Raw genomic sequence first — 24,935 nt, 5'->3', positions numbered from 1 at the left:
AGAGAGTCGGGCTGTGAAGTCAGGGGCTGTAGCATTCCCGTGCAGATCCCTAATTTCCAATCTGGACTTTAGGATACCTTGGTTCTCTTCTGGCTCTGGCCTCTGCTGGGACCCTGGAGGAGTCTCCTTTCCCCTTCAAGTTTTTCATCAGCAATGCCAGGAGTTGGGTAATAACATGAGTCCCTCCTGGCTCAGATAGCCCAGCATCACTGTCATCCTGGGATCCCTTTGCTGACGTTCCAGTCCCAGACCAGTAACTGCAGCTCAGCACATCTGAGGCTCCCTAGCTGTTTCCAAGGCTTCCCTGTGCCTCAACCCTTATGACCTTGTTACTCCCCGGAAATTCTGCAGCATGGCAGCCTGGCCTCCCCGCTCCCTGGAGGAGCCTTGTGCTGTATTACTTCTTTAGACCCCTGCCTAAACCTGTCCCCTTCTGGCAGACCAGAGTGTATACCTCACCTGAGCTAGCTTTCTGTTGCTGCTGTACACATTACCACAGACTTAGTGGCTTAGATCCCCACACTGTATTGTTTTACAGTTCTGGAGGGTCAGAAGTTTGACACAAGTCTCACTGGCCTAAAACCAAGGTGCTGGCAGGTCTGGCTCCTTCTGGAGGCTCTAGGAGTGTATTAGTCTCTTCTCATGCTGCTTATAAGACACACCTGAGACTGGGTAATTTATGAAGATAAAGAGGTTTAATGAACTCGCAGTTCCATATGACTGGGGAGGCCTCACAATTATGGCGGAAGGCGAAGGAAGGGCAAAGGGACGTCTTACATGGCAACAGGCAAGAGAACTTGTGCAGGGGAACTCCCATTTATAAAACCATCAGATCTTGTGAGACTTATTCACTACCACGAGAACAGCATGGGAAAGACACGCCCCCATGATTCAATTACCTCCCACCAGGTCCCTCCCAAGACATGTGAGGATTATGGGAGCTACAATTCAAGATGAGATTTGGGTGGGGACACAGCCAATCCATATCCAGGGAAGAACCCACTTCCTTGCCTTTTCCAACTTCTAGAGGCTGCCTGCATTCCTTGGCTCATGGCCCATTTCTCCATCTTCAAAGCCAGCTTTGGGTCTCTGTCACCCTTTCTGTATTGCATTTCTAACCCACTCTGCCGCCTCCTCCACTTCTAAGGACTCATGGTTTAGGTTGGGCCCATCTGGGTAATGCCACATAATCTCCTCATCTCAAAGCCTTAATTTTCTTCACATCTGCAAGTCCTGTGATCATGTAAAGACACCTTTTCATGGGTTCCAGCGATTAGGCTGGGGATAGTTTTGCGGGGAGCATTCTTCTGCCTACTACTCCACCCAATCTGAGGCGTGGGGTTTGGGCAGGCCACCATGATAGCTTTCCTCTAGGGTCTCCGCTCAGGTGCTAGGAGGGCACCTCCTCTCTGGAACCCTCTGTGATTGTACCAGGCAGAGGCGACTGCCCTTCCTCTGGCAACCACCACCCCCAGCACACTTGTCATGCTTGTGTGACAGTGCCCGTGGGTAGGTCTCCCCTATTAATTGGGAACAGGTGGGTAGTGTCAGGCCTCTGAGCCCAAGCTAAGCCATCATGTCCCCTGTGACCTGCACGTATACATCCAGATGGCCTGAAGCAAGTGAAGATCCACAAAAGAACTGAAAACAGCCTTAACTGATGACATTCCACCATTGGGACTTGTTTCTGTCCTACCCTAACTGATCAATGTACCTTGTAATCTCCCCCACCCTTAAGAAGGTTCTTTGTAATTCTCCCCACCCTTGAGAATGTGCTTTGTGAGATCCACCCCCTGCCCGCAAAACATTGCTCCTAACTGCACTGCTTATCCCAAAACCTGTAAGAACTAATGATAATTCCACCATCCTTTGCTGACTCTCTCTTCGGACTTCGCCTGCCTGCATTCAGGTGAAATAAACAGCCTTGTTGCTCACACAAAGCCTGTTTGGTGGTCTCTTCACAAGGACACGTGAGACAGGTAGAGACCTTACCTTCTTTTCCCGGGGTGCCTGGTGTCTGCGGGGTGGCAGATGAGCAAGAGGCAGACCTGGGGAACAAGCTCAGAAGCTGGGGGGGATCCGAGGGCTTCTGGGGGTTCAGTGGGAGCAGAGAGGACCTGCACTAAGCATACTGACATGGACCCTTTCCATGGGTGTGTGGACTGTCTCGGCAACAGTGAAACACAGATCACAGTCCCCATTTCACAGCAGAAAAATCAGCAGCGTGGAGAAGTTAAGGGGCTGCTCAGGCTCCCGGGGAGCTGGTGGGGGGGCAGTTTTGGAGCAGAATTCGGACTTGGGCTCCTTACTTGCCTCTCCCCTACTCTCCCCCATTCTCACTCAGTTATTTTTTTATTCCACAAATGGCCTGTTAAAGGTTGAACTGTGCTCCCCTATTGCACCCCAAATTCACATGTTTTGGTCCTAATCCCCAGTACCTCAGAATGTGACTTTATTGGAGAATAGGGTCATTGCAGATGTAATTAAGATGAGGGCATTCTGCTTTAGGGTGAACCTTATACAAAGGGGAAATCTGGACAGACGCACACAGTGAGAAGGCCACACGAAGATGAAGGCAGAGATGGGGTGAATGCCACACGTTGCCAGCCCCCGCAGATGCCAGGAGGGAAGCCTGGAAGGAATTCTCCCGACAGCCCTCGGAAGGAGCCAATCCTATTGTTCTAGGAAAGGGTCCCCATCCAGATCCCAAGAGAGGGTTCTTGGATCTCTCCCAAGAAAGAATTCAGGGCAAGTCTATAAAGTGAAAATACATTTATTAGGAAAGTAAAGGATTAAAAGAATGGCTACTCCATAGAGCAGCCTCAAGGGCTGCTGGTTGCCTATTTTTATGGTTATTTCTTGATGATATACTAAACAAGGGGTAGATTTTTCAGGCCTCCCATTTTTAGACCATATACGGTAACTTTCTGATGTTGCCATGGCATTTGTGAACTGTCATGGCGCTGGTGGGAGTACAGCAGGAAGAACGACCAGAGGTCATCCTCTCGTGGCTGTCTAGGTTTGGGTGGGTTTTGGCTGGCTTCTTTACTGCAACCTGCAGCAAGTTCTTTATGACCTGTATCTTGTGCTGACCTTCTGTTTCATTCTGTGACGAAGAATGCCTCATCTCCTGGGAATGCAGCCCAGCAAGTCTCAGCCATATTTTACCCAGCTCCTATTCAAGATGGAGTTACTCTGGTTCAAACGCCTCTGACACTATGACACTCTGTTTTTGGATTTCTCATCTCCTGAATGGAGACAATAAGTTTGTTCCTTAAGCCACATGGTTTGTGGTCCCTTTCTTACTGCATCGCTAGAAAACTGCAATGCTGCTCATAAGCCTAGTTCCAGGAGCTTCTAAAGCACACTGAGCTGATCCCTCCTGTTCCTCCGGCCTCATCTCTGTCTATCCCCTCCTCTCGGTGAGCTCCAGCCACACCTGCCTTCTACATAATCAGTTTTTAAACAGCTTTACTGGGGTATGATAGACTTCAATAAACTGCACATAAAGTGTGTAACTTGAATTTTGACACAGGTACACAACCATGCAACTGTCACTGCTGTTGAGATAATGAACAGAGCAGTCCCCCAAGAGATTCCCCTGCCTCTGTGCTCACTACTGCCCCACCTCCCACCCCAGGCAACTATTAGATTAATTTGCATTTTCGAGACTTTTATATAAATGGAAACTTCCAGTAGGTATTCTTTTTGTTTTGTACAGTGGGCCTTTTCAGTTTCTTGGAACTTCTGCCCTCCATTCACAGACTCCTGAGAGCTCTACAGGACCTGAGAACCAAGTGTGGCTGCCTGTCTGTTGCCTTCCGTTCCCCAGTGATCCTATTGGGCCCCTGGAGCAGATGCCCGTGAACTCCAGTGTGAGGCAAGCGTTGGGGTGGTGAGTGTCCTCACACTTTGTAGGAGTGAATCTCAGTGATGGATTAGAGGAGGGCAGGGGGTCGGGGGGGGGGGCCGTGAGGCTGATGGGAGGGGACTTGTCTTAGGGTCCCTCAAGGCCAAGCAGAGGCAAGGTGTAGGGCTGTGAATGAGGTGAGTGTTCAGTGAGCGTTTTCAGCGCAGAATGGGAGAGGAGCAGCCCATGTTGGGGGGTCAGAGGTCAGAGCGAGGGGGTGCTTAGGGGTCGAGGCTTCACGAACCTCACTGGATATTTCTCACCTTTCTTCTCAGTGTCCCTTCTCCTCTTCTGACAGGTGAGGCACAATTCCAAATCCCGGTGTGTCAGTGAGTCATTTTATTTTTTTAAATATGAGATTAAAAATGTCTTTGGCAAAGCACAACATTTCTTCTGTACAATTCATTGTAACCAGGGGGCGTTTGAAAGGATAGGTGCTCAGAAGCTGAAACACCAGAGTGTTTTCTAAACCAGAACAAGGCACACTTCTTCCCCATGGCTGCTGCTGCCCTGAGAGCTACCAGTCTGGAGAGCCGAGGGCACACCAAGATCAAGGGGCTGGAGCTGTCGCTTAACCCGAGGCCATGGGTGATAAGTTCCCCCATCAGGTGCACTTCTCACTTGGGTTGGGGGGGGGCACGTAATCGGCTCCAGATCCCATTTTAAAGGGGTGCACCTGCTTAGGATAATCAAATGTCCACCTGAAAAGTGCCCTACCAAGTTTTCCATGAAGCTTTATGGGGAGGCCTTGTGAGAAATGCTGCAGGCGCAGTGGCCCAGCTTGGGGATCTGCCAGGATGCTTTCTGTGGGTGGAATCACCTGCATCCCTTCCAGATCCCCGAGGCTTGGAGAGAGGATGCCCCTTGCCACTGCTCCTTCTGCCAACTCCCAATGAGAAAGGATGTCCCCACGGCTGGGGAAGAGATGGGTTTCACGTCCACCTCCTGCCATCTTTCTCAGGACCATGCCCGGCCCCGTGAAGAGGCGGGTGGTGTGCTTTTCCAAGCTAGTCCACTTCACGGTGGGGATAAAATAAAGACGCTCTAGGTTTCCCCTCGTGCTGTGTGTGTGCGCACACGTGTGTGTGCGCATGCGTGTTTCCATTTAGGGACTGGGTGAAACTCAAAGTGAACTTTCTTGGAATTTCAGTGGAATTTCTTGGCAGGGCCTTACCTTGGGAAGGAGGAGGCAACCCGGAGGCCTGGGGCCAGGGCTGGGAGGGCGGATGTTCCTGTGGTCTCACCGGCTGCTTCTCCCTTTCCTGGAAGCCCCAAGCCTGCATTTGCACTTAGATGGACCTGGTCTGCAGGGCTGGATGTAACTTTGTGTAACTTTTGCTGAATTGCTGGAGGGCTTGGGCTGACTCCTACCCAATGATGATGAGGACACCACTTAGTGAGTGCTTCCTTATGCACAGGCCAAGTGCTTGATACACAGCAGATCTTTCACCCACACAGCAGCCCTGTTCCTTTCTGCATTTTCCAGATATGGAAGCTGAGGCCTAGAGAGTTTGTTTAACAGCCCAAGGTCACTCAGCTAGGAATAAATGGAGTCAGGATTCGAATCCAGACTTTCCAACTTGCAGCGTGGCTGTGGGTCAGAGAGCTTGCTTGATGGCAGCTGGCTTCGGCTTCTTGCTGCCCTGTTCCTCCCCAAGTTCCCCCAAAGGCCCTTGCTGTCTCCTGGCTTCTAAGTTTCTGCACAAGTCATCCTTGGGCTGAAATGCTCTTTCACCTGGCTAACTCCCATTTGTTCTCAGAACCTGGCTTAGAGACTGCCTCCTCCAGGAAGCTCTCCCTGAGTGCCACCACTTCCAAAGTCCAGGCAGGGTACCCCAACTGGCACTCCCATGGCATCGGGCCTCCTCCTAGCAGGTTGCTACCCACTGCTGTTGCCACAGGGGCGTGCTTGTCCGTCTCCATCAGTGCAAGCTTCTCAAGGGTAGGGCCTGCTCCTATGTTTGGGGAATGAGTGTCTGGTTAACTCTTGTCTTTTGCTGCAGTATCTGGGATGATCCACCCTTTGTTTCTGGTTAGCGATGTGACCGGGTTGCTGGGGCTCCATCCTTCCTCCCTTCCTTGTGCCTCAGTTTCCTGTCTGGAATTTCAGGAGACTCACAGTTTCCCCGTGTAGCATTGTCATGAAGCTTAAAAGAGTGGATACAGGTAGAGCCTGTAGAACAGCCCTGGCCATGTGTGAGCTGCTGTTACTGTGCTGGGTGCTTTTTATGCCAAGGAGGGGTGGGGAGGCTCGGCCCGGGCTGACCTACTTCTCCTCAGGCAGTGCTCTCATGGTGAATGACTCAGCATTTTGAAATCTGACTTCTTTCTTCAGGAGCCAGATCATTCTATTGCCATACCAAAGATATTTGGCAAGGTCAAATGCCAACTATGTGTATGGGGGGTGGCAGGGGGTGGCTGGGGAGGGGAACGGGGACACATGCAGTCCCTGGAATTCAGTGCAACACAGGATTGGAAGTCGCACTCCTGCTGCCCATCTGTAGAGCACCAGCTTGCAGTCCCATGAACCTAAAGCAGCCCTGAGATTCTCCCAGGGGGAGGCAAATGCATCTTCCATATGGGGAGCTCTAAACTCCCTGAACCTGGGGCCTTTTCTTCTATTACCACTAGACTCGCTCTTGCAGGGTTTTCCCAGCTCCACTCTGCAGAGGCAAATCCCACCAGAGGCTTCTGTGGTTACATAAATTTAGGACAAAATAAAAAATCAAAATTAAAAAAAAAAAATAAAGGTAGGACAACCACTCCTGTATCCTCTCATGGGTATTCACAAGGCACACTAGCATGTTAAAGGCCCTGAGAAGTCCTGCAAGAAACTGTTGAACCGTTCCCTGATTACTTGACCACTGTAATAGTCTGTTCTTGAATTGCTACAAATACATACCTGAGACTAGGTCATTTATAAGAAAAGAGGTTTTTTTTTGAGAGGGAGTCTCACTGTGTCTCTCAGGCTGGAGTGCAGTGGCGTGATCTCAGCTAACTGCAACCTCCACTTCCCGGATTCAAGCGATTCTTGCGCCTCAGCCTCTCGAGTAGCTGGGATTACAGGTGTACACCACCATGCCCGGCTAATTTTAGTATTTTTAGTAGAGACGATGTTTTGTCATGTTGGCCAGGCTGGTCTTGAACTCCTGACTTCAGGTGATCCACCTGCCTTGGCCCCCCAAAGTGCTGGGATATCAGGCATGAGCCACAGCGCCCCACCAAGAAAAGAGGTTTAATTTGCTCACGATTCTGCAGGCATGTATAGGAAGTGTAGTGGCATCTACTTCTGGGGAGGCCTCAGGGAGCTTTTACTCATGGTGAAAGGCAAAATGGGAGCAGGTGTCTTACATGGCAGGAGCGCAAGTGAGAGAGAGGGGAGGTCATACACCCCTTTAAACAATCAGATCTTGTGAGAACTCACCATCATGAGAACTGCACTGAGGGGATGGTGCTAAACCATTCCTGAGAAATCCACTCCCATGATCCAGTCACCTCCCACCAGGCCCCACCTCCAACACTGGGGATTACAGTTTGATGTGAGATTTGGGCAGGGACACACATCCAAACCGTGTTGACTGTGGAACCCCTTTTCACATATTTTTCCAGGTCACAACCATCAACATCCTGCAGTTCCAGAACACACTTGGGGAAACCCCCTCAAAAGTGGCTGGCACGTGGTTTCCAAATGGTTAAATCTACCTTTTGAAACTCGAAATCAGTGAAAATCTGTCTCAACGTCCTATAGCTAATATCAACCAAGTACTCCATACTGGGTGGCTTAAAACAGCAGAACATGATTGACTCACAGTTCCAAGGGCTACAAGTCCAAAATCAAGGTGTCCGCAGGGCCGGGCCCCCTCTGAACCCTGCAGGGGAGGATCCTTGTTGCTATTCCAGCGTCTGGCAGCTGTGGGCAGTCCTGAGCGTTGCTTGGTGTGTGAAGGCATCACACAATATCTGCCTCTGTCTTCACTGGGCTGTCTTGCCTCTGTGTGTCTGTCTTTGTGTGTCTTCTCCTCTTCTTATAAAGACACCAGTCATATTGGATTAGGGACCCACCCTACTCTAGTGTGACCTCGTCTTAACCTCCTTCCATCTGCAATGTCCTTATTTCCAAATAAGATCACATTTCAAGATAGTGGAGGTTAAGACGTATCTTTTTGGGAGACATAATTTGAACCATAACAAAAACCAATCCATAGCAGGTGGTTCTGGGTTGGGAGTTACTGTAACCATCCCAGGGGCTTTCTCTACTTTCCAAGACCTGGCAGTGATGCCACTATGTCCAGTGAGTGTTTACTGCATGCTGGCTGTGTTACAGACACCATCTCATGGAACCTTACTGCAGTCCTGAGCACTGGGGTCTATCATTCTCCCAGGTTAAATGGCCCAGCAAGTCAGGGGTGAGCTGGGGTTTAACTCCAGGGTTTGTGTGCCTGTGCCATCCTGGTTTTTATGCTCTGTGCTGTGTGGCTTCAGGTGGGTATGAACAGTTGGACTTCAGAGGAAGTCACCACACTGCTGTCAGATGCCTTTTTCACTGACACCTGCGGGGGGCCACCCTGGAGCTGGAGTTTCCAGCTGGGGTGGGGCCTGAGCTGCTGGAACAGGGAGTCCATATGAACAGGGTGTGCCCATGTCCACAGGGCATGGTCCCAAGTGACTGTCACAGGAGATCTGGGTGTTGATGGGAAGGCAGAGCACAGACCTGGGAATTGGGGAGGGGAACCAGAGGGACTCCCCAGAGGCTGGAGAACCAAGCAGGAAACCAGGAACCCAGGGTCCTTGATACGGTCCACAGATGTCACAGCTGCTGTTGGTCCCTGGCCATCTCACCTGTGCACTCACCTTTCCATTGTACGCAGGTGAGTCCTTCCAGAAGCACCTGCTGCTCTGTTGGGCATGTGCTCTGAGACAGTAACAGATGAACGATGCCTCCAGGAGCAGCCCTCAACCCAGGATGGATGAAATTTGGTGTATAACATCCCTCCCACCCGCCACATGCCCTTACCCCCAGGTTTCTTCCCTTCAGGTGGGTAACTCTGAGGAGTGGTCTGTGCCATCTTCTGGAGGTCCCCAGCAGGCTTGGGCCCCCCTTGCCAGGTGATAACCTGCTCTGGAACGGGTGTGTTCCTGCCTCCTTGCCACAGCTGTGCTTCTTGGGAGTACCTCCCAAATAAACTCCTGGCACTCACAGCCTTATCTTGGGGTCAGACTCCAGGGGGCTGGCTGTTCCTCCCTCCTGCTTCAGGCAGAGTTAGTCCCAGGGCCTGGGGAAGAAAGGAGTGGGAGCTGGTGGAGAAAGGGGGAGAGACTCACAGTTTGCCACCAGGGAAGGCTCAACATTGGAGGTTTCGAGCAACAGAAACTCAACTCGAGTTTTGGTTTAAACCAAAAAGGGAAATACTGGCTTATGCAACTGAAAAGTTCTAATGACGGCACCAGCTTGAGGCACGACTGGATCCTAGGGGCTCAAACAAAGTCATTGCATCTCTTCCTATTACCCAGCTCGGATTTCTTTGTGGCTGTCTTCACTCTCAGGCAGAGGGATTCTCCACCTGGTGCCCCCTACCCCAGCCCCAAGTTTATATTCCACCTGCTTAGCAACCCCAACAGAAAGACCATTCCTCTTTTCCAGTAATTTTAGCACAAGTTCCAGTCCTCACTCTCAAAGTCCTGAGTAAAGGACCCACCTCTGAACCAATCCCAAAGGCCAGGCTGCAGAGGTAGTGGACTGACTGGCCAAGTGAGGTCCTGGACCCGCCCACCATGGGGGATGGGATCAGTTCCTAAGAACTGAACCCTGGAGTCTGAGAAGGGGGCATTGTCTCTTCTTGAAAGATGGGCTTTGTTGTCTGTGAAAGAGGGCATGGGAGGTGAAAGCAGCTGATGAGGATGGGCAGGTTGGATTGACAAGTGCCAAAGGAGCATAGGACAATTGAGAGAGGAAGGCACAAGCCACAGGCAGAGGGGAGGGAAAGGTGCAGAGGGCCTTCTTGTAGAGCCCAGTCTGTCAGGTGCCTGCCCTGATGCTCTGTTATGAGAAGGCAAGGAGTTTTTTAAAATTAAGGGGGAAAAAAGAGTTGGCTTTGTTTTGGGGTTTGTTTTACAACTTTTAATTTTGAAATAATTTTAGATTTGCCAAAGAGTTTCAAAGATTATGCAGAGAGTTCCTATTCACCCCCACTCAGTCTCATATTACCATCTTACATAGCATGCTGCATTTATCAAAACTCAGAAATGATCATTGGTATATCATTACTATTAACTGACTACAGACTTGATGCAGATTCCTTGAGTTTTCCCCACTGATGTCCATTTCTATTCCAGGAGCTAATCTGCTAATCTAGGATCCCACATTGCTTTTAGTCGTCATGTCTCTTTAGCTTCTTTCCTTCCTTCCTTCCTTTCTTTTCTTTTCTTTCTTTTATTTTGAGATGCTGGGAGTGCAGTCGTGCAATCTTGGCTCACTGCAGCCTCAACCTCCTGGCCTCAAGCAATTCTTCCATCTCAGCCTCTCAACGTATTGGGATTACAGGTGTGAGCCACAACACCTGGCCCTTGTTTCTTAGTTTCCTCCAGTCTACGATAGTTTCTTCATCTTTCCTTGCCTTTCATTACCTGGATACTTCTGAAGAGGAGCAGTCAGGTGTTGAATAGAATGTTTCTGAATTTGATGTTTTATTTTCTTTTTCTTTATTTCTTTCTTTTTTTGAAATGGCTTTGTACCCAGGCTGGAGTGCAGTGGTGCGATCTTGGCTCACTGCAACCTCTGCCTCCCAGGTTCAAGTGATTCTCCTGCCTCAGCCTCCTGAGTAGTTGGGACTACAGGTGTGTGCCACCACACCAGCTAATTTTTGTATTTTTAGTAGAGATGGGGTTTCACCATGTTGGCCAGGATGGTCTCAATCTTGACCTCGTGATCCACCTGCCTCGGCCTCCCAAAGTGCTGGGATTACAGGCAAGAGCCACCGCACCCGGCTGATGTTTTCTGATATGTAGACTGAGGATTGGATTTGGGGAAGAAACTCACAGAGGTGAAGTGTCTTCAGTGCATCATATCATAGGGATAGGAGATATCAACATGCCTTATCACTGGTGATGTTAACCAGGTGCTCACTTGGTTCAGGGGTGCCTGCCAGGTTTCTCTGTGAAGTGTTTTTCTCTTTCCATACTCTATTTGGAATGCTGGGATGTGGATGAGTTTTGTCCTCCGTAGGAAGGGAGCAGCCGACATTCTCTTTCCTCTCCCCGGTTCTTGCTTTTCTCAGGAACAGGGCTCCACTTACATCTGCCACCAGATGTTGGAGCAGACACTAGCCTTGTGTTCTCTGTCACTTTCTGGGAAGGCTGGCTGTGGCTTCTTAGCAATGAGGGGCTCTGAATCTCAGCTCTATCCTTCTCCCATGATGGGGAGAATGGGCTGCACTGTCTGCCCTTTAACAGAACTGGTGTGTTTCTTTTTTTCTTTTTGAGACGGAGTCTTGCTCTGTCTCCCAGGCTAGAGTCCAGTGGCGCGATCTCGGCTCACTGCAAGCTTTGCCTCCTGGTTCACGCCATTCTCCTGCCTCAGCCTCCTGGATAGCTGGGACTACAGGCATCTGCCACCACGCCTGGCTAGCTTTTTGCATTTTTAGTAGAGATGGGGTTTCACTGTGTTAGCCAGGATGGTCTCGATCTCCTGCCTTGGTCGGAGATCGTGATCCGCCCGCCTCGGCCTCCCAAAGTGCTGGGATTACAGGCGTGAGCCACTGCGCCCGGCCAGAACTGGTGTGTTTCAAATGCAGCTGGTTGGGGCTTAAGCTGTGCACATCTGGCTACTAACTGGAAAACCTGACCCAAAGCCAGATGTGGTCTCACCCCAACTTCCTAGCAAAAGTTTGTATTTTCTCAGTAATGAAGAGGGTTTGCTCAAAGGAGCTGGGAATAATGGAGTTATCTAGGAGGGCAGCTGGTGGCTTCTCACTTGCTGGGAGGAAATAGATGTCTCTGTTGAAACGAAGGGATGGTGTGAGCGGGGGTACTTCAGGTGACCCCAGTGGAGGGCTCACAGTTAAGGGACAGGGATCAGGGCCCATGACACTAGCCCTGGCCCAACTTGGAAGCCATGTGTGACAGCCTGTTTGTCAGGTCATCCACTGACCTGTGACTGCTCTGGAAGTGACACAATTTGCAGATTCAGGTCTTGTTTGCAGTTACGTTCCAAGGATAAGCAGTTGTCAGAGTGAGTAAGACTCCGTGCTTTTAGAAGAAGCACAGCCTGTTACAATAACTGTGGTTGATGACCCTGAAAAATTGGAGGATTGTGTGATTCAAACCTCTGATGGAATTCAGTCACTTTAGTTCATATCGGCATCGAAGGACAGGCTGAGAAGAGAACACTGGATTTGGTTTGGGGTCAGCTAAGGTAAGTTCAGGCCTTGGGTGTGCCCTTTATTAGTCTAATGTGACCTCAAGCAAGCCACATGACCTCCTGAGTCTCATGTCTTCTCTGAGAAATGGGGATAACAGTAGTGCAGCCACATAGCCCAACAGCTCAAGGGCCATTTGGCTTTGAGGTAGGAAATTAAAAAAATTATGCATGAAGGATATTTTCTGTTTGGTGGAAGGAAGGGAAACAAGGCTTCTTTTGCGGTGCGCCTGGGGCAGAGATGCACACTGGGGAGGGATTATGTTGTCTGTCTCCCCCAGCCCTTGGATGGAACAACTGGTTTTGAGCTCGTCTAGAAACAGGAAACAGAGGTAGCTGCTTTGGTGAAACATTGTGAGATTTAGGGCTTAGGCACCTGCTTGTGGGGGGACCATGTGTGACCCCGACTGAGAGGGCCTCTATACCATTGGAGCCTGGATACAGAGGGGCCAAGAGAGCAAGGGCTAGCTGGCCCCTGGCAGGTTCTGTGCACTGGGCACATTGAGAGATGATGTCTTGAGCACCATCACGAGGGCAGGTGAAGCCTGTCACCCGAGTGGCTTGTGGGCTGCAGTGAGGAGGCCAGAGTGGAGAAAGGTGACAGATTGTGCCTAAGCCAATGGGAGACACAAGAATATCTGGGAGCACCGAGGACAGAGGTTCAAGGTAAGGCTGAGACCCTCAGGGTGGTGTCTGGACATTGAGACCATCCCCACCTGCAGGGCAGCCAAGGACACCTGGGCCACTCTATGACCTGCCCTGTTAGGCTGGGGGTCAAGTGACAGCATCTGTGACAAGGCATTCTGACCACTCAAAGGTACCATGACAAACTCCAGGGCATCCCACTCAGCCACCTCTTCATGACTCCAAGCCTCAGTTTTCCCATATGTAAAATGATGAGCTCTTTCACCTAGGGTTGTTATGAGAATCAAATGGTAAATATCATTTCTTTGTAGAGATGAAATGACATGTGCAAAGTAACACAGCTAAGAGCGTTGATGGTGGCTCCCAACTGACCTTGTCGTGTTCGGGGTTGCATTCCTGCAGAGCCAGTGCTCAGTAAATGTGGTTGAAGGAATGAGCAAATGCTCTTTCCCATCATTCCATATTATCTCATTAGTGCTTGAAAGTACCAGCTGGCGAAGTCCTGATATGAACACACTCTCATGGAAATAGAAGAGAGAACTTGAATTCTGAGCAATGAGTGGCTAACGGTCATTGGGGCTGGCCCTGTCAGCTCTTGGGTATTGCTTCCTTTCATCTTTGCAATGATCCTATGAAGTGGGACTTATTACTCTCATTCCCATAGTGTAGACAAGGGACCTGGGTCTTGGAGGGGCTAGGTAATTTGCCCATAGGCAGGCTAGAGGAAAAGCTAGGATTTGAACCAGGTCGTTTACTTCAGAGCCCAAACTCTCCCACCCTTCATTTTGTGGTTGCTAAGAGCGGGCCCAGTTAACCTGTTGGTGGACCATGCTTAGCCTGCACCTCTGGTTAACCAACCAGGACCCCCACTGCACCACACTGCTAATAAGCCGTTTCCAGGAGGTAGCTGCCAGCCTGCACCAGTCCCTAGGCTTCCTCTGGGAATTGCATGAGGGAATTAAGAAGCCGAGATTGTTTCAAACTAGCTATTGCCAACGATGATTATTTTTCGTAGAATGGGTAAAATTTTCCTCTCCTTCTTTGCTCCCCTGCTAAAAGACTCAATTGAATAAGAGAAACAGCAGCATGTGTTATTTGAAAACTGTTTAGTGCAATTACTGCTGCAGATTTTACTGAATTTGAAAATGATAGATGGCAAATCTTCATTTCCCAAGCTCTCCATCCCGGCAAGCAGTTTGTTAAAGACTAGCAGTGCGGCTAATCGCTGGTGCATAATGCTCCTGAATACACGTGTTTCCTTTCTATAGAACACATTATGCTAATCACCCTGTATTCCATTTTTCAATAAAAGGTCAGCAGAGCACTGTTTGTTCAGAATGTGCAATTTAAACTTCATGTCTGTCATTAGAGATAATCTAGGTTTGCTGTATCAAGTGGGGTTGTCATAGAAACCAGACCCGCAAGCTCTGTTTACGGTCTTTGGAGAATAAACACTTTGCATTTATTTCTCTGGAAAGGAAAAAAAACCCCCAAATCATCGCACAATTAAGTAAGGTTTGAAAACAAAGCAGTCATAGCCCAGAAGAGAGGCTGTATCATTCATCAAAAATCAATAACTGTCACACAGTTGGTATACGGCGCATTGAAGCAGGTGACTGACGGAAGTGATCAAATATTTCCCCTGGGAAAAACAAGGGAGAGAGGATGTGTTATTATGCCGAGTAAAGAATTAATTTAAGGATGCAAATGGGCTTTATCTAAGCTATTATACCCTTGAAAAGTATTTTGTGTAAATTGCATGGAGTACCTGATCAGGCTTTTTATGCCATGTGTTTGGACATTCATCTGTGAGCCCCGTGTAGCCCAGATGATTTCCGTATTATGGTTTCTCTCATCTTGCTTCTGTCATCGATGAGGACTTTCCCTGGAAGCAGCTCAGGGGTCCTGGACTTCAGCATTTTAAGATTCTGCCTGAGTAGCATGACCAAATTTACCGAATACAAAATACAGGATGCCCGATTAAATTTGAATTTTTTTTAGTGTAAGTATGTGCCAAATTTTGCATGGGATATACCTATACTGAAGTTAGCCATTGATTATCCGGAATTCTGATGTGCCCGTGCCCTGTATTTACTCTGCCGCACTGTGCCTGAAAGGTCTGAGGAGATGGGTGGTAATTCTCTAACCTCTCCCGCCAGCCTCTGGCTTGCGCTTCCTTTAATAGGGGACTGAAGTGTGTGCACAGGATGTGCGTGCATGACTAATCCTGTTAAGTCACAGTGTAACTGTGGCTCTATATTTGCTGAAAGCACCCACAAAATGAAATTCAAAAAGGTCGCTCACTTGGAAATGGCCAGACAACCACTTGGCATGGCCACTGCATAGAGGAAAGCTTTTGTTTCTGTTTTTTTTTTTCCTACTGAAAGACGGTTTGGACCTCCTTCTAGGGAAAGAACTCCCCATCCCCAGTTCTTTTGGGAGCTGGGCCAGAGGAAAGGCCTGAGGCTTGTCTGTGTGGTGTGATGTTCAATCTAGAACCAAAAAGGTGGGGTTCTATGAACTTTGACCCTGGCTGAGGGCAACCTTGCTGTTGTAATCTCTACTGCAACACAACTCACAGAAATCTGGTAACTGGCAGAGGATGCCTTCATTAGACAACTTTATTGGATTCAGGTTGATGGAGCTAGGTAAATACTGAGACACACTTTCAATTCAGCACGTGGGAATTTAGCATTCAGGGCCCTTGGTCAAATGTCTTGGGGGATCCAAAGCCAGAGGCTGATCAGTCCTCAAGAATGGCTTTGCCAGTTGGGAGAGTTGAGCACAGATGTCACCTTAAAACCAGTAGCCAGAGCCAAGGGCCAAGAAGAGGCAGAGACAAAATGCCATGGGAACAGAAAGAAAGAAGAGATGAATTTCATCTCAGGAGTCTGGGATGTCTTCTTGGAGGAGGGGGATTCTCAGCTGATCTCTGAGGTGTCTGTGAATTTAATCAGATGAGTTAACATTGGAAAAGCTGCCTGGAGGCTGAGACCTTAGCCTGTCTGGAGTTGGACTTAGCAGAAGCTTCCCTTCAGCTAAAATAAAAAAATCAGAGAAGTGGGGAAGTTCAACCCCATCCTGAGCAAGAAAGCAGAGTGATTAAGAATGGGCTGTGGGCCTGGCGTGGTAGCTCACGCCTGTAATCCCAGCACTTTGGGAGGCTGAGGTGGGCAGATCACCTGAGGTCAGGAGTTCCAGACCAGCCTGGCCAACATGGTAAAAACCCGTCTCTACTAAAAATATGAAAATTAGCCGGGCGTGGTGGCAAATGCCTGTAATTCCAGTTACTTGGGAGGCTGAGGCAGGAGAATCACTTGAACCTGGGAGGCGGAGGTTGCAGGGAGCCAAGATCGTGCCACTGCACCCCAGCCTGGGTGAGAGAGACTCTATCTCAAAAAAAAAAAAAAAAAAAAGGGATCTGGAGTAGAGGGGACCTGGACTTGCATTCCAGCTGAGTGACCCTGGGGAGCCATGCCACCTCTTTGTGCCTCAGTTTCCTCCTGTGTATAATGTGGATGTTGGTTGTATTTTGCCTCATAAGGTGGTTGTGAGAATTACAGAGATAATGTAATTAATTTCTTAGCCCAGTACCTGGCATGCCCTAAGGGCTTGAAAAGTTGTGTCCTCATTATTTCTCTGTTGCTTTAAATCCCTCAGATTCTGATCCTGCCTCCAAGCCTTTGTCCAATGTGAGCTTGCTACCACCCCTGTCACTCCTGCCTCCGCTGCCTTAGCTTGTCTGCACCCCTGCAGCCTCTGTCCCACCCCTGAGCTGATCCTGGCAGGGGGCTGCGAGTCCTTGGACTTGCCCTCAGGTCTTAACTCTTGTCACTGCTCCAGATCTGGGTCCTAGATTCCGGCATGGACTGCAGTGGCCCCTTGCACAGCCTTGCCCTGTGCCCTGGGCCCTGCTCTTTGGCTGCTGGTTTGGCTCTGTGTGCTCTGCTAACCCCTTGTCTTCTCTCTCTTTGGGATTGGAGTCCTTCCTCAAGGAAGGATTAGAGCTGGATTTGCAGAGGGAGGAGGGGGAAGGCCTTCCAGGTGGGAGGAGCCGTTGAGCAAAGGTAAAGAGATACAAAAGTGGGTGGCAGGTTTGGGAAATGGCAAGTAGTTAGAATGAGGGAATCCAAGACACTTGTGGAGGGAGATCAGGGGATAAGGCAGAGAGGCAGATAAGAGAGAAGGATGGAGTGCAGTGGTGTGATCTCGGCTCACTGCAACCTCTGCCTCCTGTGTTCAAGTGATTCTCCTGCCTCATCCCCCCGAGCAGCTGGGATTATAGGTGCCCACCACCACGCCTGGCTAATTTTTGTATTTTTAGTAAAGACAGGGTTTCACCATGTTGGCCAGACTGGTCTCGAACTCCTGACCTTAGGTGATCTGCCCGCTTTGGCCTCCCAAAGTGCTGGGATTACAAGTGTGAGCCACCGTGCCCAGCCTCATACGGTTCTTGTAAGGTTGTCAATCGTAGTGACCCATGCTCCTGGGATAGCATGTTCAAGCAAACCTTGTGATCCTCTTGTTCAGGGGCTGGGCATGAGGTGCAAGCAGAGCTAGTCGCTGTTCCCTGAGATTGCTGTGTAGACAAGGAGAGAAATTCTCTTTCCAATGACTTCACTAAACGTATCAGTTATTTACTGCCACAATAATGCTGTGTAATGAGCAACCGCAAAACCTCAGTGACATGCAACAATGAACATTTGTTTAGCTCCCAAGTCTGTGTGGCTTGGTGGGGCTTGGCTGGGCTCACTCACATGGCTGAACATTGGCTGCATGTCTGCTGATCTGCGCTGGCTGTGGCTGGTTTGGCTGGCATGGCTCAGAGCAGCCACACGTGCACTATCCCCACTGGGCTAGCCCAGCATGTCCTGATGGAGCAAGTGGAAATGCACAAGTGCTTTTTCAAGGCTCTCTTGCTAACATCCCATCGGTCAAAGCAAGTCACATGACCAAACTCAGAATCAAGGCATGGGGAAATAGACTCCACATCCTCAGTAAGAGGAACTGCAGAGTCACATAGACAAGGCATGGCTTTAGGAGGGTTGAAAGACTGGGAAGATGAAGGCAATTTACTCTGTCACACTACACTGAGCTAGGAGGATGTGATTCAAGGGTAGCTGCTGGTCATTTTGCCTCCCACAGGGAGAGAACATACCAGAGAATGAAACCAGGCAAAAAGAGGATGAGCCAAGTAGTGGGGAACAAGCCAGAGACCTGATCCAGCTTTACCTGCAGTCGCATTCCCCTTGGGCTTCTATGAATTAGCGGGTTCCCTTTTTGATTCAGCTTGGTGAATTGGGTTCTTGCCAGTTGCGATGGAAAGAAGCCTACCCATCATTGATCTGAATGCCAGGCAAAGATGTTTGAATGCTGAAAATGCTTGAGGAGAGAACCAATATAGTCTAACTCCCTGTTTGAGGAATATAATTGGGGGTAGAGTGAAAATTATAAAACTCTTGTAGTAATTCAAACACAAGAGTGATGAGACCAGAATTAGGAGGGGCAGGGCAGTGAAAGCAGAGAGGAGTTGACACAGGTAACACTTTGCAGAGAGAGAATTAATGGGATTTGCTGGCTGGGTGTGAGGTATAATGAGAGAGTGTGAAATAAAATAGAAGTGGGCTTCCTCACCTGGAAGATAGGGTGGAAGTTTCGGTGGTTTGCTGGTGAACTGGCTTTCCCCAAAAACAGAGCCCTTGATTGTAGTGTTTGCCATTTTTTGTGGCATAAATATTGCCACCGTGGCAGGTTTCAAGGGACCAACAGTTTAGCAACCAGCAGGGAAAATTCCTGAAAATTTCATAGTCGACTCTTGGGAGCCAGCACAACCCGCTCCAGCACACCAGTGATCCAAAGTGTTGGCGATTTCACACAGTAAGGAATGCAGCTGGATTTTGGACACCTTCAGTTGGAGTTGCCTTCTGGTCCTGCAAATGAAGATGTCCAGAGGATGTGGAAATATGGCTCTGGGACTCAGGAGAGGTTCAGTTTACGTAGAGTTGTTGGGGAGGCAGCAACATCATTTTTGGAGAAGATAATGATGAGATAATGATGACATGGCATGAGTGTCCTGTGACTCTAACTGGGGTGAGGATGACTGGCAGCCTAATCTGCCTCACAGGTTGATTTTGCTGGCTCAAGTGGTATTACTAAAAATTAAAGTTCATTGTTCTATTACTTTCCTGGGACTGTTGTAACAAATTACCACAAGCCGGATGGCTTGAAACAACAGAAATGTATCCTCATAGTTCTGGAGGCCAGACATCCAAGAACCTGAAAGGAAGGTGTCTATGCCTTCTGATTCCAGCAGGGCGGTTCCTTCTGGAGACTACGAGAGACCACCCCATGCCTCTCTCCTGGCTTGTGGTGGCTGCTGGCATCCTCGGGGTCTTTGGCTTGTGCATGCATTGATCTCATCTCGATCCTTACCTTAATTACCTACTTCCCAATAAGGTCACTTTCCGAGTTTCCAAGTGGACATGAATTTCTGGAGGACACTGTTCAACCCACTACAGTTGCCAGTGGTTACAACTTGATGAATTTCACAGAAGATAGAGATTCCTGACTTCTCTTGAACAATGCATCTGGCCTATGGGCCTGCAATTGTCTGGGGTGAAAAGGCAGCTGCCCCCTTTCCCTGGGTACTTTGCTCAGTTCTTCACCTGCCCAGCCCCTGCCTTAGTCCAGGTGGAGCCAAGTCTGGGGGCCTCTGAGACGTTGGAATCCTCCTCCTGCTCTTTCATCTTCCTGACGTCTCCTTAGCAACAGACATTTATTTATTCTGTGCACAAGCCACTGTTTAACAGTATTTATTTCCAGAGTCAGAAATATTTGATTCCAATTAGGGACACCAAATTGAAACCCATACAGCATCAAAGATGCAGGTCAGGCAATAGTTGAGAGCCCTGTGACAGCGGAGAGGGAGGGAGAGTGCAGGCCCCTGGAGGGAAGCCAGGCAAGCCGTGCAACCACTGCCCTGATCCCTGTGTGCTCTTGGATTAGTAACTCAGTCTTGGCTGACCTGAGTTTCCCTCCTGTGCAATGGGTATAATAACAGCTCCTTTCAGAACTGTGAGGGCTTGAAATACTATGTGTAAAGTGGCCAGCACAGTCCTAACATGTGGTAGAGACGTAAGTGTATAGTGTACAAATGAGTGAGCTAGTGGTTGGAACTTTGTATCACTTCCAGCTGAAACAGGAGATACAGTTCAGATGCAAATAACGTTCCCCATGCCATAAGGATGTAATCAGTAAAGAAGGTGATGCAATGTTTCCAGGTCTTCCCTGGCCCTTCTGTCGAATAAACTATGCATTTTTCAGTCAGAAGGAAATTTACTCCAAGATGAAGTGGTAATTCCAAATGTAATGATAATGACAGACATAAAAATTTCAGATCCCAACAGATATGAAATTTATCTAATTAGGGAACAAAATAAGATGTTTTTCAAGCATCTAGGATAGCATTTCTAATTGGATGTGTTCTAAAAGAAGTTAATAGATGCTCTATGAAAAAAGGGTTCCTGGTTACATAATTTGGGAAAATATTCAAGTATGAATGTCGTCTTTACTGTGGGACTTTTCAGAGCCTTTAATATGTTAGTATATAGTGTGAATTTCCTAAATGGAGACAGAACATGGAGTCTTTTTTTTTTTTCTTGAGACGGAGTTTCTGCTCTTGTTGCCCAGGCTAGAGTGTAATGGCGCGATCTCGGCTCACCGCAACCTCCACCCCTTGGGTTCAAGCAATTCTCCTGCTTCAGCCTCCCAAGTAGCTGGGATTACAGGCATGCGCCACCATGCCTGACTAATTTTGTATTTTTAGTACAGATGGGGTTTCTCCACTTTGGTCAGGCTGGTCTCAAACTCCTGACCTCAGGTAATCCACCCTCCTTGGCCTCCCAAAGTGTTGGGATTACAGGCGTGAGCCACCGCGCCCAGCCACTGGAGTCTTTTACAAATAAATTTGGCCATAAGAACCCTCCCATGCCTCTTTTGGGGGGAACTAACATTGCATGAACACAGCACTGAGTAACACACCATGACTGTTAACGAATATGGTCCCTCACCAAAAGCCAGACATTTCAGGGGGGCTCTGATCCTGGATAAGAATGTCAGACTGCTGGGCGCGGTGGCTCATGCCTGTAATCCCAGCCCTTTGGGAGGCTGAGACGGGTGGATCACAAGGTCAGGAGATCGAGGCCATCCTGGCTGACACGGTGAAACCCCATCTCTACTAAAAATACAAAAATTAGCCGGGCGCAGTGGCAGGCGCCTGTAGTCCCAGCTACACAGGAGGCTGAGGCAGGAGAATGGCGTGAACCCGGGAGGCGGAGCTTGCAGTGAATGGAGATTGTGCCACTGCACTCCAGCCTCGGCGACAGCAAGACTCCCTCTCAAACAAAACAAAACAAACCAAAACAAACAAAAAGACTGTCAGACTGCACAGTCTTGAGATTTTGGTTATTAAATGACAGGCTGATCAAGGCATTTGGTATGGAAGGCAAGGGGCATTGCACCTGTCTGGGAGATGTCACCTAATTTAAGGCAGCTGGTGAAAATCCTGTAGGCAGCCTGGGGACTTCCTGGAGAGAAGAGGGGTTGGCAGAGCCCCAGGGAGGCGGAGTTGCCCATTCAGGCTCTCATCTCCCTCTGCTTCCAGGTCCTCCAGGGCCAAATCTGATTTGCAGAGGAGCTTTGATCACACCTTCCCAGGTACTTGAGCTCAGCTGGGCTCCTGGGGCCTGGGGCTGGGGGTTGCCTGTTCCTGGAGCCATCACCTTTAATCTCTTTATCTTTCTGCCACCAAAACCCACTGGCTAACTCTGCCTAGCAACCACCTTCCCACCCAGACCCAAGGACTCAAGCAAAACTCATCATCTTTTTTTTTTTTTTTTTTTTAAGATGGAGTCTCACTCTGTCGCCTAGGCTGGAGTGCGGTGGCGCTATCTTGGATCATTGCAAGCTCCTCCTTCTGGATTCAAGAGATTCTCCTGCCTCGGCCTTCCAAGTAGCTGGGACTACAGGCATGTGCCACCATGTCCGGCTAATTTTTGTATTTTTAGTAGAGACAGGATTTCACCATGTTGACCAGGCTGTCCTTGAACTCCTGACCTCAAGCAATCCACCTGCCTCAGCCTCCCAAAGGGCTGGGATTACAGGCATAAGCCACTGTGCCAGTGCCCCATCAGCTTTAAACCCCTTTACCTATAAGGCTCATACATCTTGGCAATTCAGTCACATGACTCTCCCAGCTGCAAGGGAGGCAGGGTGGTAAGTCTTCTAGCTGGGTGTTCTTGAGCTCACCTGAACATCAGGCTCTCTTCTGAAGGAAGAAGGGGAGAATGGAGACAGGGTACTGAAAGGTCACCAGCAGTCTGCCACAGTGCCCCTTACTTTACTTTGGACAATATACTTTTTCTTTGTTTATTTTTTGAAAACTTGAAAGTCCATCATGCTCACGGATACACATTTGCAAAATATTGACAATTTTCAAAAGAGCAATGGTCACTAATTTCACTTCCTAGATATAAGCATTATTAGCACTATAGACAGAAGTTTTCCACCTCCCCAATATTGAGGTTATGTCTTTTTTTTTTTTTTTTTTTTTTTTTTTTTGAGCGGAGTCTTGCTCTGTACCCAGGCTTGGAGTGCAGTGGTGCGATCTCGGCTCACCGCAAGCTCCCGCTCCCGGTTTAACACGCCATTCTCCTGCTCAGCCTCCCGAGTAGCTGGGCTACAGGCGCCCGGCCACTCCCCGGCAATTTTTTTGTATTTTTTAGTAGAGATGGGTTTCACCGTGGTAGCCAGGATGGGTCTCGATCTCCTGACTCGTGAATCACCCGTTTCGGCCCTCCCAAATGCTGGGAAATTACAGGCTTGAGCCACCGCGCCCGCCGTTATGTCTTAATTTGGTTTTATATCTTACTTTTCACTGTATATTTTGCTGTATTGAAATCTTCATAAATATATTATATGTGTGTATACACACACACACACACACACACACACACACACACACACACATATATATATATATTTTTTTTTTTTTGAGACAGAGTCTTCCTCTTCACCCAGGCTGGAGTGCAGTGGTGTGATCTCGGCTCACTGCAGGTTCTGCCTCCCAGGTTCACACCATTTCCTGCCTCAGCCTCCTGAATAGCTGGGACTATAGGCACCTGCCACTATGTCCGGCTAATTTTTTGTATTTTTAGTAGAGATGGGGTTTCACCATGTTAGTCAGGATGGTCTTGATCTCCTGACCTTGTGATCCTCCCACCTCGAACTCCCAAAGTGCTGGGATTATAGGCGTGAGCCACCGTGCCCAGCCCATAAATATTTTTAATGATGACGTAAGATTCTGTCATATAGCTATAATTATATGTACCATAATTTACTTAGTCATTCATCTCTAATGAATATTTAAATTGTTAACAGTTTTTCACTATTAACAATAAAGAAGATTTCCTGGGCTTTGACCTCATTTTGGATTATTTCCTCAGGTTTGGTTCCTTGCAGTGAAACTACTGGTTTACATGAGCTGAAATATTAACATTTCTTGATATACAATGCCTAATTCCTTTTCTAAAAGTAGATTCACCTCACTCTCTCCTGGATTAAGAAGAAATAGAGATTTAAAAAAAAATCATGGGCTGGGCATGGTGGCTGATGCCTGTAATCCCAGCACTTTGGGAGGCTGAGGCAGGCGGATCACCTGAGGTCAGGAGTTCGAGACCAGCCTGGCCAACATGATGAAAGTCTGTCTCTATTAAAAATACAAAAATTAGCTGGATGTGGTGGCACACACCTGTAATCCCAGCTACTCAGGAGAATTGCTTAATCCTGGGAGGCAGAGATTGCAGTGAGCCAAGATTGCACCACTGCACTCCAGCCTGGGAGACACAGGCAGACTCCATCTCAAAAAAACCAACCAACCAGCCAACCAATCAACCAACAACCAACCAAACAGACAAAATAATGTCATGTCTGCTTTCACTTTGCTGGTGGTAGAATGGTTGTTTATTGAAACAATCTCATGCCTCTTGGCTCACCAATGTCTGACCACTTGGCTGATGTCATGTGCTGTTGAGAGGATGGGGCCATGGGCATTGTAGCCCACAGACTGGGCACTGCACTACCCCCTGCCATCTTACTAATGTTTCAGAGAAGATCTTCAGCCAAGGCTCTGTGCCTCATGTTGGGTGATGCTGACTGTCTTGTCAATAGTAACATTTCTACCTTCTCAATATTTTCTTGCTTCTCTCTGTCACTGGATGCTTCCTTGAGGGCTCTGAGGACCAGAAAAGAGTCCTGCTTATCCAGTTCTGAAGGGTTAACTTCATGACTGTTCTTACTGTCTTACTATCTTACTTCTCTATCATCAGTTGCCTTGGCGATGTCAACAACTCTTTTTGGAGTAGAAGTAGGAGGTACAATCTTTGGAGCCAGGACAAACATGGGATCAATTCCCTATGAATGGCAGCAGCAGCTGGTGTCAAATTAACCTGGATATGGGCTGACTCCAATGAACTGAAAGTTTGTGTCCCCCAGAATTTGTTGAATTTATGTTGAAATCATAATCTCCAATGTGATGGTATTTGGAGATGAGGTCTTTGGAAGGTCACTGGGTCATAAGGGTACAGTCCTTATGATGGGATCAGTGACTTTATAAGAAGAGATAGGACAGAACCCTGCCCCGCCACCCCACTCCCCTGTCCCACTATCACTCCTGCCGCGTGAAGACATAACCAGGAACCAAATCTGCTGGTGCTTTGATCTTGGACTTCCCAGCTTCCAGAACTGTGAACAATAAATGTTTGTTGTTTAAGCCACCCATTCTGTGGCAATTTGTTACAGTATCCTGATCTGACTAACACAGATCACCAAAGAAAGTTGAAGCTTTGCCTTCTGTGAGGCTAAAGAGGAGAGCTGTGTTTTCTTTAAAAAAAAAAAAAAAAAAAAAAAAAA

The sequence above is a fragment of the Rhinopithecus bieti genome, unplaced genomic scaffold (genome assembly GCF_001698545.2).
Source record: "Rhinopithecus bieti isolate Rb0 unplaced genomic scaffold, ASM169854v2 scaffold_33066, whole genome shotgun sequence".
Taxonomy (NCBI): Eukaryota; Metazoa; Chordata; class Mammalia; order Primates; family Cercopithecidae; genus Rhinopithecus; species Rhinopithecus bieti.
This window is presented reverse-complemented; position numbering follows the sequence as displayed.